Source organism: Natator depressus, chromosome 2 (genome assembly GCF_965152275.1).
Source record: "Natator depressus isolate rNatDep1 chromosome 2, rNatDep2.hap1, whole genome shotgun sequence".
NCBI classification, from domain to species: domain Eukaryota; kingdom Metazoa; phylum Chordata; order Testudines; family Cheloniidae; genus Natator; species Natator depressus.
In genome coordinates, this window is record NC_134235.1 from 70,738,041 (window position 1) to 70,756,052 (window position 18,012).

General features: G+C 41.5%; 1 protein-coding gene and 1 long non-coding RNA gene across 2 annotated transcripts in view; one reads left to right on the top strand and one right to left on the bottom strand.

Annotated features, from left to right (window-relative positions):
* Positions 1-18,012, bottom strand: part of SNTG1 (syntrophin gamma 1) — an 814,219-nt gene that overhangs the window by 570,604 nt on the left and 225,603 nt on the right. The window lies entirely within an intron of this gene.
* On the top strand, positions 64-16,111 carry LOC141982379 (uncharacterized). The gene is made up of 3 exons (XR_012638049.1): positions 64-394; positions 9,427-9,550; positions 9,660-16,111. It is a non-coding gene; the product is annotated as an uncharacterized LOC141982379 (long non-coding RNA).

Genomic DNA, 18,012 nt, shown 5'->3' on the forward strand with positions numbered 1-18,012 from the left:
TGACAATGAACATGTGCAGTACAAAAATTAGGTGAAAGGGTATTGGCACGAAGCCAAGAAGAGAACAAACAGCTCCAGTCTGGGCTAGCGTAGGGCTGCTTTTTCTGGCAGCAGCAAACATTCCCAGACAAAGACCTGACAGTGAGGACAGTATAAAAGGCAGACAATAAGCAGGCAGAGGTCAGTTAGGTGCTGGTGAGAAGAGCTGCTGGAAAGGAGTTAGAAGAGTGGCTGCTGGAGAAAAGAAAAGAATAGATTCAAAGCTGCAACAGTACAGAGCAAGAGAAGCTGCTGAGAGTGAGCCAAGAGGCAACAATAGCTGACTAAGTAGCTATAGTAATAGTGGCAGCAATCAGCAGCTACAGTAAACAACACAGCGGAATCAACAGATAGTGTAAGCTTGTTTGTTCTTTTAAAACTATAGTTTAGCATATAGTATAGTATTAGGATGCATAGGCTTGAAATATGTGTGTGTGTGTGTATATGTGTGTGTGTTAATTGATATTTACCTGTGTAAAACGTATACTTTAGTTTAAGAACTGCTGTCAGTAATTCATTGCAGACTGGCCATCTGTAGCAAACTACTTCCACTTGGGATCATTTCAATTGTATGCCATTGCAGTTTAGATGCTCTTTAACTTGCAATGAGGAATTTGTGTCTAATTTCTATCGTTAGATTCCATTGTAGCAGGGATTAGTAGTTACTTTGTTTTGGAAAGAATATTGCCTGCGTCATTCACTTTATTGGAAGGTTATATATGTGTCTTCAAACGATTCCTTGACTACTTCCTGAGGTATGGGTCTCCAGGGAGCAGATTAAGAGGGCAATAGGCAGGTTATTCTAGGGGTGCCCCAAAGCCTAAATTTCAGGGTAACACTGGGAATGCACAGGGTTTTACAGGGATCCCCAGCTATATTCATGGTTTACCGAAGGAGGGCATGAGATCTCTACCGAGCGCCAGTAGCCCACTGGTTATCATAATCATGGGGAATCTATGTGCACATAATATTTAAGGAGTTATGTATCTTATGTTCTTAAAGTCTTAAAGCTTAGGCAGGTCCCCAGGAGGTGATGTGCCTCAGACACGTTCCTTTCAGGCAAGATGTAACAGCTGCTTATCTTCTGTCTGGTCATGAATGTATTGTTGGTCTCATGGTGTAGGCCTATTTGCATAATGAGCCACAGACAAGAGAAAAGATTGTGAAATCTACAAGAAAGGAAATTCACAGGCTAACACAAACAGCAGAGGGTGTCCTGTTTATGATGAAAGACAACAAATTGTTAGGGTATATCTGGGAGATACAGCAAAACACAGAATCCTTCACCAAGAAGGCAAGCTAACAGCATTTGTTTTATAAAAGGAGGATCACAGTCAGCCTGGCTGTAAAACACTAAGGATTTTGAAAGAATAATATTCTACAAGAGATGGGAGTGTCTTGTTAATTATGTCTAGGTTCTAGAATGCATGTTATTATTTTGTTTTATATGTAACCATTTGTCTCCAATACTTCTACGTGCTATTATTTGAATCTCTATGCTTTCTATAATAAATGTGTACTTGTTTTCACTGTAAACATATCTAAATGCTCTGTGGTAAGTGGAGTGGGGATTTGAGGTGGAACTGGTCAGCTGGGGTGGACTGTTTCTTTAAAAGCAGCGAATCTGTGAATACTGCCAGGGTCCACTGGACCAGTGGCTAGACACTCCATGGAGATGCTTGTGGGGCTCAAGAGCTGGAGTGTGCCTATTGTTAACCGAGAGAGAGACAGTGGGGCCTGTGAGGCTTAAAATGGTGTGCCTATGGCCAGTGGAATTGGGGAGCTGACCCCCCCAGCAGGTACAGACAAACTCCCTCATGCCAAGGGCAGGAGGCCGCAAGGTGCCTCACAAGCCTCGATATCCCCAGAAAGCATCCTAACAGGACATTAAGTTTCAAGATTATTAATTTAAGCTATCAACAAAAAGCTGCGCATTTTCCAGTAAGTGAGATAAAATAAAGTTTAAAATATAATCAAATCTGTAAACTTTATTCAAACTCTAGAATACTGAATACAATCTTTTGTACATATAAAAGAAAGTAATTCAGGAAAGGGAGCAATCTAGGCTAGGCACAGTAAGATTGGGAATGCACTGCTTTATACTGTAGCATTTCAAACTATGACCCCAGGTCAACAATGACCTGAGTAAATCATAAATTTTTATTAACTTTGGCACAGAAATCATAAGATTCAAGGCAAGATGTGCATTGTGCACTTACCAAGCAGCATTCTGTTCTGTATTGCTTATTTTAATACATTGGAATCATGGGCCCAGATCCTGAGCTGTGTCTGAGCTACACAGACAATTCTATGCACCCCATCTCCCCCTGGCCCCATCCGGAGACTAGCCACCAGGTCAGTCATGGGGAAGGAGTTCAGCAACCTCAGGCCAGCTTCCACAACCTTAAAGGCTGTTCTGGCAGTTGTAGTTAGCTTAGCAACCCAGCCATGACCCTGTTCTTCCAGACATGTCCCTTCAGCAGGGACCAGGAAAGGGGCAGCATATTGAGCTACTTTGGGGATAGTACAATACCTCAAGATTCCTGAATTTAGAGGGAATCCGAATGGAGCAGGTCTGCTGGCTGCTTTGTGCCACTAAAGGGGAGCAAAATAGCCCACAGAAGAGGCCAGGATCTGGCTCATGGAATTTTTTTCTGGCTGGGGCTGGGGGTTCCTTTCTACTCCCCACTCTAACCCTAAGTACAGGAAGCCAGTAGCTCAGTCCTCCAGAACACTTGGATCTCCTGTGAACTATACAGAGCTTGGGAACCTGCCAGTCACTGGGTCCACCCAAGAAAATGACCTACCATGCCCTCTGTGGGTACTGGGAGGGGGTTGCGTAGCAAGAGATATCAGCTTTCCCCAATTAAGCCAGCTTGACTGCTGTAGCAGAGCAGAGCAAAAGGACCATGCTGGAGGCCACCATCTAGCCTGAAAAGCGTAGGAAAGATTTTAAAGAAAGTTTATTTCTGATTTAGTGACGTTTTGTACAATACTGCAAATTTCATGAGAAACCCTAGCTTAACAGTGTTAGAGATTCCTTTTATTTATGTATTTATTTATGTGTTGCTTGTAAAATGGGAATATTTCAAGCTTTCGCTTTCTACAGAAAGTTAGATTCTGGCACAAGTGAACCATAAGCCTCCTCAGAGGTCAGGTATCATTGCTTTTGTGCGCATAGAGCAGAAACACATTATTTTGCTAGTCTACTGTCATTGCAGAAGTCTATGAAGCATGTAATAGATGAAAAGCCAGGAGAAGAATAGTACCTATTCAAACATGTCTAACTAGAAGATGTTCATGTACATTTTCATAATTTTGACTGACTTTCAGAGTGGCTAAAATGATCAAACTTTTAGAATGACATCCAACTTTCTCATGCATGAAAGTTGGGTGTTGCCAAAGGCTTCCAGAGATGAGCAAGGGGCCAGGATTTTATTGCAGATCTTATATTATTAGATTTATGTTTGCATCATTGTTCTCTTAGATCACTTTGATCTGTTTGAACTTTAGATATATCCAAACTATAAGGTTTTGAAGGCCATTCTCATCAAGTTGTGAAGCTAGATGAGTGATTTTTTTTGAATGCAAGAATATCGATTGGAATACAAAATTGCCATATTTCATACAAAATATCTACTTCTCCCAGCTCCTCCCTCCTTCTTCCCTCCTCCGACTACAACAGTTCTCCTTGGACCCAAACCTGTCGTTGCTGTCAGTTACCTCTCAAAGTACTTCTTTTCCTACCCTTCTCATACCTGATCCAAACATTGTTGCTCGCTCAGATCATTGAACCTTTACAGACGTGCCAAATCTATACAGAGGTTTCAGCAGATTGCTGGAGAGATAGGATCAGCATCATCTTAAGAAGAAAAAGTTTCTGGGCTATATTGTTTTACTAGGTGTCATCTAATAAACCATAAAGAGAAATGTAAGAGGGTCAATACTGTGGGTTACAGATTATTGAAACCAGCAGGAGTTGGGGGCTTAGCACTTCACTTTTTTTTTCCCCATTAACTTCAGCCACAGCAGGGTTGGACCCTGAATTTGCAATGGAAATATAAAGGATTTTATTCTGACACAGCACACTGCTACCACCCAGCACTCCGTATAGGCTATGTCTACACTACGAGCCTGGGATATGATTCCCAGCTCGCATTCACACATTCGCTCATTGAGCAAGCCCGAGTATACACAGCAGTGTGGCCGTGATAGCAGCAATGGCACAAGACTTGTACTCGCCATGCCACCAGTGCTCATGCCACCATGGCTACACTACTATTTATACTTGTGCTAGCTCAATGAGCTCATTTTCTCAACCCCCATGGGCCATCACAAAGTAAGTATTAACCTCAGTTTACAGATGGGGAATGAAAGAAGCAGATGTTACATGATTTATCAAAGATCATACTGCAGGGTTAGTGGCAGAGAGAGGATTAGAATTTATGGAGTTTCTGATTTAGCTGTCCTGTGCTCATTTCCTTACACCATACTGCCTCTTATAAATACTCTTTCTGAAAACCATATCAATACCCTCGAATCCAAACTTCAATTCTAAGTGTAACCCTTCTGCCCATCAGAGTTGGCAGCAACAAGGGCCGGGTTCAGTATCTAGGGGTTCCATTCCAACAACACAATGCAAAACCGGCTCGAGCCCCCACCGGTGACCTGGGACAAATATATACCACACCTCCGCGTGCCTCTAAGAGGCAATACTTCCCCTCTCGCAAGCACAGAGTCTGAGTGTAGCAAAAGCCTTTTAATAACAGAGAGAAACAATGTGGCATTATGTTGGGGAAACACCACCAACAGGATTCGTAACACAACCCATGAGCAAAAACCCACCCCAAGCAAATTGGGCCATGTCCTTTCCCTTTGGTTCTTGAGTCCAGCAACCCAAAAGTATCCAAAATCCCAAAAGTCCAACAACCCAAAAGTCTCTGTCCCTGGTCAGTGCAGCCCCAGAGTTTGAAAGTTTATCTGCAGAGTTTTACCTCTCAACCTGGGTGGAAATGGGGGGGTTACGGGGCACCTTACATGGTCCGAAGCCGACTGCCCTACCTGTCCATGGGGCTCCGCTCCGCTCCATCAGCCGTCCCACGAATCGCTCTGCTCCACCAGCCGTCCCGTGAGCCGCTCCAGCCATTCTGCAAACTGCTCTGCTCCACCAGCTGTCCCCCAAGCTGCTCCACTTGTCCCGTGAACTGCTCCACTTGTCCCGTGAACTGCTCCACTCCACCAGCCGCTCCAGCCATCCCACAAACTGCTCCGCAATATATCTTCAGCCCCCCCCCCCCCCGCCAACTTAACACAACACTCAATGATTTAAGCTCTTAGTAATTTTAGTTCTTTAGTGATTTCAGCTTGCAGCAGGGGAGCCTCAGTGCTGGTACACCACTGGCCCAAAGTGAATTCAGCTCAGCAGCCTGTAACTAGACTCCTAATAGAATCAAAACTAGCTCTGGTATTCCACAGTGGAGAGAGAAGAAGGCGCAATTGGCACGTAGGACCCTCACCAGGGGCCCATACCACCAAACATTAATACTTATACTGCCCCTCCCCCTCTTCACTGGGTTTTGGAACCCATGACCCTTGCCTAGTGAGTGCTGCTTAGTTGATGGTGAGTCCCTCATCGTAACAAAAGGCCAATTACAGTTCCACTGTCCTTGATTCACATAATCAGGATAATAACAGTTTATTCTTCCCACCCCAATAACAGAGAAACTGGGGCTCCTACAGCAGCCAAAGTGACCATCTAGGCAGGGTGGCTGTGCCTATGCAAATGAGATAAGCCCCTGAAGTTCTTTTCCATAACCCACCACAACTCGCCACCAGACTTCAGGGTAATAATTCACAAAGAATAAGACATTCATGCCTCAATGGCACAAGTATTTGCCTGATATTTTAACTTAACATACACATTAATTTAACTGATATTTAACTGATATTTTAAATTAACATACACATTCATTTAGCTGTGGTTAAATTAATAAAAATGTACATCTTGATACCCATTCCTGAGAACACAACATTTTCTCTTAAACAGGAAGAGCTACTGTATGTTATCTGGCAGAGATAAAATTTGGAACGCATAAAACTTTTGATTTTCACTTATGAATGTTATTAATGTACAGCTGTTCATGAACTGAGCTGCCCATAATAACTTACAGAGATTCTGAATTGGGGTATCAGCTGGAGAATGCTAGTTAAAACTGTAGTCAGTTCATATGTTCTCCTGTATGAACTACCTGAGAATCCTTTTCTATTTTTTTTTTAAATAAAAAGAGCCTGTTGTCACACTTTCCTCACAAAAGAACATGCATTTAGGATTCACAGTGCCTGAGGCTTACAATGGATAGCCAAAAAAAAAAAAAAAAAGGGCAGCAGCACAGCTCTGACATACACTCTGTGCTCGGACTACAAATGGATGACTGAAATAAAAATACACTGTGGACTCCAGGGTTGCAGGAAAATTGTTGGCATCAAAGACATTAAAACCTCCTTGACTTTACGGGCCTTACTCAATGGTTTTAAAGCTTATGAATATCAGGGCATTTTACCCAAGAGCGCATGTGTTGGCTTAAAGGTATTTAGCAATAGAAATGCATTAGAGTATGGTAGCATGGAGACAGCTCATCTGACAATGTACTTTGGCACGTATTTAATCATGGACAAGAATCTTCTTTTTCTTTATTAACGATTAAAGGGATTAACATTGTGTGAACAAGGTACAGTTTGGGCAGCAACTGAATTGAAGCCTCCAGCGTTGTTTAGGAAGCAAATGGTTAGTTTCATAGTACAGTAGACAATTAAGTCAGCCTGTGCTAAATCACATACATAGAACTGCTTAAACTATGTGTGTCTATGATTTGTTAAAACTACTGTCACCTTTTTCATTAGTAAACTGGTCCTGATTTTCTTTGAATATATTCCTTATTTGTGCTCACTGAATACTTTAGGCAAAGCACCTAGGGCTCGCAATCTGACTCACGTGGAAAAAAAAATGAATGGCAAAACCAAAGTCTTGTTGCTATTCAGACTCTAAATCCATGTTAGCAAGGGAGATGATTAAGCCAGTCACATTTTATTTTCAGCTGCAGCTCACTCTTTAAGTAGTTGTGTTTGAGAAAGAATGCTCAGCAGCCAAAAATGTATTACTATTACCTCCTATGAGCCTGTTTCCAGGTTTTCTGGTGACTCACAACGTATCCAGGTGACAAAATAATGATGGCTTTCGAAAAAAAACCCCACATTTCCTGTTCTTTCTACTTTTAAGCCTGATTTGATAAATTAAAGGCAAGACTCTACACAAACATTTTTAGCACAGATACCAGGCCTCTTTAATTACGATATTAAAATCTTCATTTTTCCCTTAAACTGATGCACAGGGTCAGTTAGTATGTCTATTACTTGTTCCAAAGACTATATTGTTCCTTCATACATTCGTAACTTACATTCATTCAAAACTTACTGCCCTACATGCCCTTTAGAGCAAAGAATGCTTGGATCCACACAGACTTTAGGGCATGTCAGAGTCATCACATGAAGGTCCTGTGTCTCTGCAGTGCCTCCTGGCTTTCCTTGTTTCTGTGCTTTGATGGACAACTCTACCAGTGACTTCCCCTAGAACTCCCTTGCTGCCAGCGTGTTCATGTTGCTGAGAGAATAAAGGAGTTAGAAGTGGATTACAAAGGAAATCCCCTCTTGGGTTGGTGGGAGGAGAATGCCACAAAGAGAACCTGTTTCCATTGCCATGAACCATCTCCACCCATAGAGCCCACCCCCACAGAGGCATTCCTTGGAGATGGCAGACACTGATAGAGAGGCAATTTTGCCCATTGTTTTTTGTATTTACATTCTTGATTGCTTTTAAAACAATACCTTCCTATTTAGTAGTGTTAGGATTTAAATTGACCTGATGTGAATGTGGCAGGAAAGGAGAAGGGGCGGTGGATAAGAGCTCATCTCTGCACTGCTCCTCTTGGTGGTCTACAACCCATTTTCTGCAAGCCTGGGTTTACAGAGAAGCAGCACATGAGTTTAAATTGGGATAGCTGTATATTTGCAATGGAAAACTATATTCACTAGTTAATCCTAACACAGCTAGTCCTGGTTTCCCCTTTTTCTTACATCAGTTTTAAACCATTTTTACTCTATTGTGCTGGAATTATCCTCCTACAGTCCTTTACACAGCTCTTGACTCCTTCCATCCCTTCCCACATTTGTCTTGCCTCAAATATTCAGCTTTTCTGCTCCCCTGCTCCAGCTATCAGTAATCAGCACTTCTGGAAGTCAGGCACTGGGTGAATCAAACCAGCCATCCAAAAGCTTAGACATTCTTTCCCCACCCCAAAGAGAAAACTCTTCTGAAAACTGTGGCCATCACCTCCTTTTTATCACTAAATACTGTTAGTGTCCAAATAATTTTCTATCCTTTGAAATTCATGAATTTCAAAATCTATTTCTGGAAACAACTGATGCAAACTTTTGAGTTTCTTCCCAGTCTGCATAGGCTTGACAAGGCTATGTTTTTCCACTACAAAATTGGGCACATAATTGTTGTTCCTTACGTGATAGGCAAACTTCTGATAATATGCCTGCATATGCTTAATGTTTAGTACAGATTTCTGAGGCCCAGAGCATCCCCTCTTGTGGAGAAACTATTGAAAAGTAGCCTTAGATGTATAGAGGCATGGGGTGGGGGACTCAACAAGACCAGTTCCTCATGAAATTTCTCTCCCAAATATTGTGAGTGGTAAGTAAAAGCTGCCCTGAGGAACTAGAAGACCCCCCAAAGCTCTGTGCCCTGGACCACAAAAGCTATGGACTTTTGGTCCAATTGATACTCTTGGCAATGACTACTCCCTTATGTCTCCCTGAAAGGGTAGGGGTTCCCCAAACATGGAGGAGATCCATAAAAAAGGAGATACTAATAAAAGGTAGTGCTACTCCAGAGAGGGTAAGTTATGTGGAGCTAGTGGGGGAGACACTACAACCTGCACTTGCTGCCAATCCCACAGTCTGCCACCTGGAAGAGATGCAGGAATCAGAGGGAGTGGAGGGTATCATTGAGAGAAGGTGTCTGATCTGGACCCCCATCCTCTGCAGAGCAGGGGAGATCATATGCAAGGATAATCTGGACACAGATTTGTAGTTAGGAAGAAATTTTCCTGCAAGGCCTATGGCAGGAAACATGGAGAGTTGTCATCTACCTCTAGAGGATTTGGAAGAAGTGGGTACATCACATCAGTTTCTATTTCTCCGATTGGAAAAAGTGGTATTTGTGATCCTGGTCTTTGTATTTGATGGTTTTATTGTGAACATCTGTGTATTAAAACAGGATTTCATGGAAGTTTCTTTCTTTTCTTATTCTCCTTTTGCATTCAGGATTTGATGACACATTTGAGGATGTATCAGCATTCTAAATTGCCAGTTTTCCAGCAATGAAGTGCCTCTGTTTCTCTTAGCCAACTGCTGTTTCCATGTGGCATTAATATTACAAGCAGGAGAAGTGAGTTAAGACATTTATGTTGTGAATTGATATATCATCCTGGATGTTCTTCATCCTCTTAAGTGTTCCTTCTGTTCTTACTAGTGTCTGTTACTCCATCCCATTTCAGGGTAAGCATGGGAAGAATGACTTGTGACTGTTCATACTCGGAGAAGGAGTAACCACTTCTGCTGATGTGGTGCATCACCCAGCACTACTCTTACACAAATTGTATCATCATCATGATGTGATTCTTTGTGAATTTACAGACTCAAACTAACAATCATTTACAACAAAGAGTCACTACTGTGGCTAATGCTGTACGACAACTGGCTCATGAATTTAGAATGATTAAAAGTAAACCCTTCACTTGATATCTAAGGGTTAGGTAAGTATACAAATTATTCTAGTAGTGGGAGAAAGTCCAATGAATTTCTACAATTGTCCAGTAGGGGGAGATATCTTAATGTGCGGGTCTGCAACTAACAATCAAAAGGAGAACGTATTGGACCACTACTCCCTGATTCTTAAAATGGTCTTTTTGGAGCTATATGGTAAGTACAATTTGTCTGAAACGTGGACCATGTTGACAAAATTTGGGGCAAATCTAAAGAGAATTGGGGTTTCTAAGGAAAAAGTGTACAGGCCCATGATGTCAAGGTGTGAGGAAGGATATGCTGAATATCAGTGCTGTAAAGTAAGATCATCTGTTAATCATGCAAATGCTGTAGCTATGTTAGAACAAATGTATATGATAACTGCTAACTATGTTAAAACCATCTGTTTCTCATGCAAATACTGTAGCTATGTTAGAACATCTGTATATGGTAACCCTAAAACAAAGTTGTATATTTCATGTTTGTGTGATAGAAATGATCTGCATTCGTTGCCCTACCTGGAGAACCCTGTAGCAATAGTTCAGTTATTCTAATTCTAGTCCTATGATAAATTAATTGAACCGTCAAACAATTGGGGAATTCATTGTAGCAAAATTATGTAAACAAAAGAGACAAAGCACTTTCACAAATAATGTATTTCAATAATCACCCATCTCATTAGATACAGGTGTTTGTAGTACAAATTACTCACCTTCCTGCAGATTCAGTTCATGCAAAATATCAACTCTTCTTGTTCATCTCAGCACAAGTTTGAAACAATTAGTGCAAACTGTTCAGAATTAATATTGTGCTCTGTGCTAGTGTTATTAGACCGCTATGAAGAATGAAATGAAACCAGTCTATATCAAGGTTCCTTCCCCACTCTGAACTCTAGGGTACAGATGTGGGGACCCGCATGAAAGACCCCCTAACCTTATTCTCCCCAGCGTAGGTTAAAAACTTCCCCAAGGTAGAAACTTTGCCTTGTCCTTGAACCGTATGCTGCCACCACCAAGCGTTTTAAACAAAGACCAGGGAAAGAGACCACTTGGAGACGTCTTCCCCCAAAATATCCCCCCAAGCCCTATACCCCCTTTCCTGGGGAAGGCTTGATAATAATCCTCACAAATTAGTACAGGTGAACACAGACCCAAATCCTTGGATCTTAAGAACAGTGAAAAATCAATCAGGTTCTTAAAAAAAGAATTTTAATTAAAGAAAAGATAAAAGAATCACCTCTGTAAAATCAGGATGGTAAATACCTTATAGGGTAATCAGATTCAAAACATAGAGAATCCCTCTAGGCAAAATCTTAAGTTACAAAAAGACACAAAAACAGGAATATACATTCCCTCCAGCACAGCTTATTTTACCAGCCATTAAACAAAAGAAAACCTAATGCATTTTCTAGCTAGATTACTTACTAACTTAACGGGAGTTGGAAGGCTTGCATTTCTGATCTGTTCCTGGCAAAAGCATCACACAGACAGAAAGAACCCTTTGTTTCCCCCCTCCAGATTTGAAAGTATCTTTTCCCCTCATTGGTCATTTTGGGTCAGGTGCCAGCGACGTTATCTTAGCTTCTTAACCCTTTACAGGTGAAAGGGTTTTGCCTCTGGCCAGGAGGGATTTTATAGCACTGTATACAGAAAGGTGGTTACCCTTCCCTTTATATTTATGACAGTCTATATGCCAGGAAAGAAGAAATGTTGTTTGTTCCTTGAGTGATTGCACATGTACATTCCACTCTTGGTGTCTGTGTGCCCAGTGTATGGCCATCAGAAACTTTTTCCCTCAGGGATGCCCATTGGGAAGCTTAAGCTGCCCGCTACCATGTGCCTCTGCACGCAAGTATAAAGGCAGAGCTGCCCCAGCCCCCTCAGTTCCTTCTGACCGCCCGCTACTGTTGTTGGAACTCAGTTTTATACCAGAGCAGTTCTTCTCTCAGCCTTTGTGTAATGTAGTGTATATACACACAAACAAAAAGTCTAGATCTTAGGATAGTTAGTAAGTTTTAAAAAAAAAACAGAACTAAAAAAAGGTTTTGGTCTTGTTTCTCCCTTTGGGGTTTTTCTACCAAGGTATGCCCTGATCACCATTGCCAGTGATTCAATCTCTGGTACCACAGTTACCCACTTGCCCTCCCAAGGCTTAGAGTATCTATGTACTCACCCACCAGCAGGCTCATTACTTGTGACAGCAGCTAACGGTAGAGAGCACAGAATCATAGAACTGGAAGGGACCTCGAGAGGTCATCTAGTCCAGTCCCCTGCACTCATGACAGGACTAAGTATTATCGTGACAGGTGTTTGTCTAATCTGCTCTTAAAAATCTCCAATGATGGAGATTCCACAACCTCTCTAGGCAATTTATTCCGGTGCTTAACCACCCTGACAGTTAGGAAGTTTTTCCGAATGTCCTAAATGCTGCAATTTGAGCCCATTGCTTCTTGTCCTATCTTCAGAGGTTAAGGAGAACAATTTTTCTTCCTCCTCCTTGTAACAACCTTTTACATACTTGAAAACTTATCATGTCCCCTCTCAGTCTTCTCTTTTCCAAACTAAACAAACCCATTTTTTCAATCTTCCCCCATAGGTCATATTTTCTAGTCCTTTAATCATTTTTGTTGCTCTTCTCTGGACTCTCTCCAATTTTTCCACATCCTTCCTGAAATGTGGAGCCCAGAATTGGACACTATACTCCAGTGGAGGCCTAATCAGTGCGGAGTAGATGGAAGAATTACTTCTCGTGTCTTGCTTATAACACTCCTGCTAATACATCCCAGAAGAATGTTTGCTTATTTTGCAACAGCATTACACTGTTGATTCATACTTAGCTTGTGGTCCACTATGACTCCAAGATCTCTTTCCGCAGTACTCCTTCCTAGACAGTCATTTCCCATTTTGTATGTGTGCAACTGATTGTTCCTTCCTAAATGGAGTACTTTGCATTTGTCCTTATTGTATTTCATCCTATTTACTTCAGACCATTTCTCCAGTTTGTCCAGATCATTTTGAATTTTGATTCTATTCTCCAAAGCACTTGCAACCCCTCCCAGTTTCATATTGTCCACAAAATTTATAAGTTTACTCTGTATGCCATTATCTAAATCATCAATGAAGATATTGAACAGAACCAGACCCAGAACTGATCCCTGCGGGACCCCACTCGTTATACCCTTCCAGCATGACTGTGAGCCACTGATAACTACGCTCTGGGAACGATTTTCCACCCAGTTTTGCACCCACCTTATAGTAGATCCATCTAGGTTGCATTTCTCTAGTTTGTTTATGAGAAGGTCAAGGCACCAGGAAGCATCAATGGCACCAGGCTGCCACTCCCAAATCAAAGGGTGCTAAAAGTCTGGACTTAGCTGGCAGAAAGATTTATTAGACAGGGGATTTGCAGCTGCATATTGCTATCCAACAAGGTCTGCTGGGATGGTAGGATTTTAATTTATGGGGCTCCATGGAAAAGTTCAGAGAACTGCTTCTGGGGAACACTATACAGTCCTCTTTCCCTTCCCTAGTCAATGAGGGACTAGTCGCAAGAACATCGCTGCAGGCAGGACTGGACATAGCAGACTCAGCAACTAGAACTGGTGGGAGTTTCCACAAGTAGATCTATTTGTGACAAAGTCCAACCAAAAGTGTCAGCAGTTCTGCTCCTACAGGGCTACAGACTGAGTTCCATGACAGATGCCTTTTTACTAATGTGGTCCAGAACGTTCCTCTACACTTTTCCAAGGTATTGCTAAAAATAAGACAGGACCAGGCTGGAGTCATACTTATAGCCCCAGCAGGGGCCCACCAGCACTGGTTCACCTCTCCCCTTGCGCTGTCAGTGAAACCTCCAATTTCACTTCCACTAGATTCAGACCTCATCTCCCAGGATCATGGTCACCTTTTCCAGATGACCCTATGATTCCTTCACTTAACTGCATGGATGTGCCATAGCTGGACACTAGAGAGCAGATTAGCCTATTTTGTAATCCCCAGATCCTGGGTCAGCTGATATACCAGCTTCTGGCTTCTAAGTGCCCTGTACCACTCTGCTAGCAAAGCCATCATAACCAAATACCTGGAGAGTTCCCTTTGTATAAGGGGCATATCTAGGTCACACAGAGCAAGGACAAAGCTAAGAGCCATTAAATAGTGGGGATATGGCCAGGGAAGAAGAGGTGTGACAATAATATTTTGGCTATGCCCAATTGCCACAATGGCCCGTAGGGCCACAAGTAGCCAGTGTAAGTTAGAGCAGCCTAAAGCTTTTTTTCAACCTTAGTGTTTATATCATTCTGATGTAGGCAGTTATGTCCCCATTAGCCATTGCTTCATCTGGTTATACATAGCCCTTATAATATTCTCCTCTGTCATTTCCTCTAGCCACTGATCATTTTTGTTGTTCTGTGCTCAACACTACCCAATTTGTGTAGATATCTTTTCAATACTGTTTAATCAGCTCAGGGCTCTTCAGTATTCACTCATAAAAATGAAAGGTATGTATTAACAATGGGGTTTTAAAATATATATTCTAATTCAGATGCTATACACAATAACAAGCAACAGCATGAGCAACAGATCATCATGACACATTGTGGCACGTTTCCAAGGATGCATGGTTTTCTGATCACAGACCCAATGTTAATGCTTATCAATGGTATCTACCTAATGCCAGATAAAGCCAACAAACCAGAAGGAGAAGTTACAGTAAAGGTGCCTATAGAATCTGTGAGCACACAAGCGGAGACCAGGATAGTTCACTGCCTACCTAAATTATATTTAGAGTATTTGTCACATTGCTAGTGGTGCTCTGATATTCCTCACCATTGCATAACCTGATACGGGAATGTGTGATATTACAGTCTGTTTCCCGCTAGACAGATAAGACCTCAACCAGCATAAATAACGCCCATGACTGCCCTGCAGTGACAGTTTATTTGATAGAATGGTGTGATTACAGTATCAAAAGCCTTTAAAAAAATCTATAGCCATTGTGCTACATTTCTCACATTTATCAAATTCAACAAAAGTTTTGTTAGTCAAATTGATCTATGTTGTCTGGGGACTATGGTCTTGGCCTGAAGCGAAACTGATTTGTAAGAAAATATCGCTTGTAAAGATGTACCGTTTGAGCTGTATTTTCCTATGCTGTTCAAAATGAGATTGGTAGGATCGATACAGGTCTTTCAGTTGCTTCTCATATGGACTCACATTTTAAATTGGTGAATTGTGACCACAACGTACTGAAAATCTAAGACATATTTGTTCCTCCATTGAAGAGCTCAACAGCTCTAGGAATTCTGGCCCAATATTCTCTGTCTAGAACATGGAACACCTATTTCTGTGTTATTTCTGTGCCAGTTTTTGGCATAAGAGTAAGAGCATTATGAGTGAATCGTAATTTAGGAAGCTACTTCTAGGCACTGGTAGTAATAATATGCAACTGTCATGCAGGATTCCATATTGGCTGTAAAATTCAAGAACCTCTCTTTTTGAGTCTGCCACTTTGGGAATACAAATAACTGGAAGTGGAATTTTGCACCTGCAATTGTATGGGTTCTGATAAAGTAATTTAGATATCTAACTTATTGAACCAACAAATTAGGTATACAGAAACACAACTGACTGATCTTACACCCAGAAATTGTTTGTATACACAATTCAGAGGTGCAAAAACTGAGGTGATGTTTGAAGATTTAACCCTTTGTGTTTTTTTTAAAGCGTATACAAATCCCTTCTCTATCTCATCCAACATAAGCTACTTCTCTTTGGGCTTGTCTACACTTATAAATCTGTGGTGCTTGCACACTACCTATGCTGACAGGAGTGATTCTCCCATCAGCATAGGTATTCCATCTCTGAAAGAGACAGTAGCTAGACTGACAGAAGAATTCTTCCATCAGGGGTTAGGTTAGAATAGCTACATCTCTCAAAGGTGTAGATTTTTCACATCTGAAAGATGTATATATACACCGATATAAATTCCTACTATAGATGAGGCCTCTGCTTTCAAGCCCTTTCACAGCCTATCCTCACCCTATCACCTCTCATTCACTATCAAGATGTTGACCACTGCCTTTGATCAGCCCATGATGCAGCCTCTGTTGCCCACATGTTCCATTTTCAAACAAACACCTTCATTCTTTCTCCCATGCTACCCCTCGACACTTGTGAGGAGCTCCCCATGAAAGTCCACAGAACTACCTCATTATCCTTCAACACCCCCCTTAAAGATCTCTTCTCTCTGATTCCTACAGAAAATTAGACAACAGTTAGGCTGCTGGTGTGGTAAGGCTATGCTGATCAATATTTCATTTTTTCCTTGTACTCCATCTGTCTATGTTTTATCATCTGTTGTCTCTTATCTTATATTTAGAGTGTAAGTTCTTTGGGACACAGACCATCTTTTTGTTCAGCAGCTGGTGTTCTGGTCCATGACCAGGGTCCCTAGATACTACAGTGATACAAATAACAGTTCCATTGCATAATCACGTCCCCCCCCCCCCAAAAGCTCAAGCATGTTCACTGCCCAGCTATGAACTAACTCCTTCAAAAGAGAGAGAAGGTTGAATCCAAGGTTGTCAAGAAAGAAACTGTAAAACATCGTACTGTATTATCTGAGAAGTATGACGATTGTGTAATTAAAGACTGTACAGCAATGCCTACACATAACAGAATCAGTAAAGATTGTATATGCAGCCTTAAATGTGAATGTTTCTTCTTTTTGAGAGTTTATCCTTGTGACCTTTACCTTCTCGTAACCTAGGATGGGGTTTTTCCTTTGTTTTTGTTTGTTTCAAGTGGAAAGGAAGGGGAGTGGGGGAGAAGAGAATCATCACTTCCCAGGAATTTAAATCACAGCAGATTTGCAATAATTTGATATCATGTGTCAATTCCAAGACCTGGAACTATATGACTGGATTCAGAAGGAGGTTTTGGAGCCCACACTGGGAATTCCTCCTACGAAGTGGGCTGTAGCTCCCACTAACACTTTTGCATCTTATGGTGCCATGGCCTCAGCATCTTATGGAGCCATGGCCTTGTCAGTGCGTAGTTGGGTTTCCACACGTGTTTGGTGTACAGCCTTCCATAGCTGCACACTTCATGAATGTAGCAGGAAGAATATAATAATAAAATCCCCAATAATATATTTTTTTAAAAGAACAATGCACCATGTTTGACACAGAGTGCAATTTTCAAGTAGTTCTAACTTGGCCAAATCCAAACTAATGTTCACCTGAATACACAGAGGCATTTCTACCCAAAGAGGGTCATTTTCATGCCAAAATTGAACTTTTTACCCAAAATTAATTTTTTTGTTGTGGAGCTGTTCAAAAACAGTTGTAAGACTTACTTTATAATAGGAACAGTATCTTATATTCACTGTCTTCGTACTCAGAATTGCCAACCCCATTTCTTTTCAAAACCAATCACCTTCAGGCAGATACCCAAAGCCTGACAAATGTCAGCCCCACAGGCAAACATTTTGGAAAGGCGTGAGCAATTGAAACCAGAGGGCTAGATGGAACGTGCTCATGAAATCTGAACTGCACTGGTTGTTGCTATTCCTTCTTTAATATAGCAAACGATTCTACTCCAGTTGTGAATAGCAGGAAAAGCCTCTCTTCAACTGAGCAAGAGGACCAGCTAGGGAGCGACAGGTGTGCTGATCATCTTGGACTTAACAGAGCCAAAGGCCTGTCACAGACCCCTTTAAAAGAACATCCATATTACCTCCCAGAGAAATATCTGGGAAGCTCTTAACAATTGGTTTAAAGTTAAAATCGAAACATGATCTAAAAGACAGTCCCCTCCACTTCCTTCAGTTTCAGTGTTTTTCTGCCATCCTGTTTATTTATTGACACATGCTGTCAGAGGATAATTGAATTAGAAAGAATGCAGCACTTGGCTATAAAATACTGCCATCTATCAATATGTCTGGAGCAGAAAGAGATTGTTTTGCCTGGTGTTCCTACCGGGTGGATTTTTCCGCAAGTAATTCCATGGCCCACTGCTATTTATTTTAAAATAGTGCTCAGAGGTTTCAAACAGAATCAGACCCCCACAGGGTAAGGATTGCAAGACCTGGGTAACGTTTAGGCTT